Genomic DNA, 2814 nt, shown 5'->3' on the forward strand with positions numbered 1-2814 from the left:
GCCTTTTCTCCAGGTGAACGCCCCCAGCTCTCCCAGCCTGGCTCCAGCCCTGGGAGCGTGGAGGGATCCTTCCACGTTTACAGGAAATGGAGAATTTGGGCCCTTTTGGGTTTGCCAGGGGCTGCTGCTGCACCCCGGGGCTGGCAGGATCCTCAGCAGTGCTGGGACTTCACCGAGTCCTGATGTCCCTGGGGAGTGTCCGTGTGCCCTCCAGCTGCCCAGGGGACAGGAGAGTTCCCCCTCCCAGGGATACCAGCCCCCATGGATGGGACACAGCCTCCCCCAGCCCTCGGTGAGGCTCAGAGCGTGGCAGGCACCTGTGATCAGGGGTTTGGTGTTTTCTTCTGGCCGCTGCTCCCTGCTCAGCCTCTGACTTCATCCCACAGGTATCCAAAGAGACAATGCCGGTGGCGGTGGCCAGCACAGCATCCTGTCCCCTCGTGTCCCCCCCTGCCCGGTCACTTCCCGGGATTGTTCTGCTCCCCTGGCCGTGTCCCTCGGGAGCGGGCAGGGATGAGCCGCACGTGCCGCGGGGCCGAAGGAGCTTGGCTCAGCGCTGGGGCACGGGATGGAGCAAGGAGAAGTCATCCTGCCCCTGAGCTTTCTCCTGCACCCTCTGCCCCATCAGGAGCTGTCCTAACAGCTCGAGCCCCATTCCCATCCCAGACAAAACCCTTGGACTGATGTTCCCGAGCCTGGGCCAGATCGGGGGGAGCTCAGGAGCAGCGGCTGAAGCGGGCCAGGCTCCCTGCTGGCTTAGGCAGCATTAACCTCAGAACTGAACTAATTAATCCAATACCAGGAGAATCCAGCCCTGTGTCACCATTCCCTGGCTCCAGCCTCCATTCAGGCAGGGTCTAAGCCTGCAAATACCCTCCTTGCCATAATCCCCTGATTTCTGTGCCCAGAGGTCAGCAGCTTGCTCCGGCAGCGATCTTTGGACCTGGAATATCGGTTTTCCCGTGTAATTCTTTGTGTTTGGGAGCACGATGCCCAGCCCCAGGCTCCTTCCTCGCTGTGTCCCACAGGTCTCCGTGTCCTGCCTGTCCAACTGCTGTGGGGAATGTTTCCAATTGTGAAGCTCAGCTCTTTTCCCATTTGGCTGTGATATTTGCGTTTTTTGGGATGTGTTCATGGAATCCAAAACTAGTTTGGGTTGGGAGGGACCTTAAAGATCCAATCCCACCCCCTGCCACGGGCAGGGACACCTTCCATTGTCCCAGGCTACTCCCAGCCCCAATGTCCAGCCTGGCCTTGGGCACTGCCAGGGATCCAGGGGCAGCCCCAGCTGCTCTGGGCACCCTGTGCCAGGGCCTGCCCACCCTCCCAGGGAACAATTCCCTCCCAATATCCCATCCAGCCCTGCCCTCTGTCTGTCTGAACCCATTATTCCTGGCTCTCTGCCGGCTCCAGCAGCATTCCAGCTGTCAGCCCCTGGATGACCGATGCTGGGTGTGTGTTGCTGTGCAGAGCCCAGGGGGATGAAGCATCCTCCTGCTCATCCCTGCAGTCTTGCACGGTCCAGAGCATCCCTCCCTCCCTCCTTCCTGCCTGCCCTCGCTGTGGTCAGCTCAGGCCCAGTTCTGGGTCCCCCTGACCCCTTCTGGGACAGCAGCTCTGGCCTGGCACAGTTGCAGTAGGGGCTGGGCCAGGAGCTGGTTGTTTCCTTCCTGAGGATTGCCCTGGTTTATCCCAGCCTGGGAAGAGGGGGAGCAGGGAGATCAGCACCTCTCCTCTGGGTGCCCTCTCCAAATGGGGTGCTGGATCCAGGGTGGCCCAGAGCTTTCAGGGATGGGTTCTGCTGGGATGAGGCGGGTGGGAGACGAGGATGTGCCATAGCAGTAGAGGCAGGGGGCAGTGGGTTCATCCTGGAATGATGCCAAGGGCCTGTGCAGGAGAGCTGCGGGGACACTGGATGCTCCCAGCTCTCCCCGGCCACGTGTTTCCAGCTTCTGCTATTTCAGGGCTTCCTGTTTCCCTGAACAAAGCGGCTTCCCGGCAGGCTGGGACCAGCCTGGGGCTGGCCGTGCCTTGCTGGGATGGGGCTGGGCTCCCCATCCAGCCAGCGGGGTTTGCTCTTCCTTCTGGTGGTTCTCCTGAGCATGGAAAACAATGGGCAGGAAACTGGGGATGGGGTCTGTGTTCCTCCCATGGAGCAGCTCAGTCCCGGCTGAGGGGGCTGGGGGGGCTCAGCCTGCAGAAAAGGAGGCTCAGGAGGGACCTCTTTGCTCCCTACAATTCCCTGAAGGGAGGGTGGAGCGGGGTGGGGATTACTTCTCCCAGGTAACAACTGGCAGGACAAAAGGAAACGCCTCAAATTGTGCCGGGGCGGTTTAGGTGGGATATTGGGAAAATTCCTTCATGGAAAGGGCTGTCCAGCCATGGCACAGCTGCCCAGGGCAGGGGTGGAGTCCCCATCCCTGGAGGGGTTTAACAGCACTTGGGGACATGGGGCAGTGGTGGCCTGGGCAGTGCTGGGCTCGTGGAGGGCTTTTCCCCAAAATTCCATGGTTCTGCGAGCGCTGCAGGGCTCCCTGCTCCTCTGGGCTGTCTCCCAGCAGGGACCGGCCACGCTTCCAGACCTGGAGGAGAAACCAGCGGCTTTTGAGCCAGTCCCCATGGGATGAGGAGGAAGAGGAGGGGGAGGAGGAGGAGGGGGATGAGGAGGAGGAGGAGGAGGAGACGTCCCCGAGGACAGGCGGGATAACGGGAGCTCCGGGATGCTGCTGCCCTCTAGTGACCGCCAGCACCGCGGCTGGGGACACCGGGGACACTGGGGGCCCTGGGGACCCCGGGGGCGCTGGGGGGCCCGGG

Source organism: Corvus brachyrhynchos, unplaced genomic scaffold (assembly GCF_000691975.1).
Source record: "Corvus brachyrhynchos isolate BGI_N302 unplaced genomic scaffold, ASM69197v1 scaffold351, whole genome shotgun sequence".
Classification (NCBI taxonomy): Eukaryota; Metazoa; Chordata; class Aves; order Passeriformes; family Corvidae; genus Corvus; species Corvus brachyrhynchos.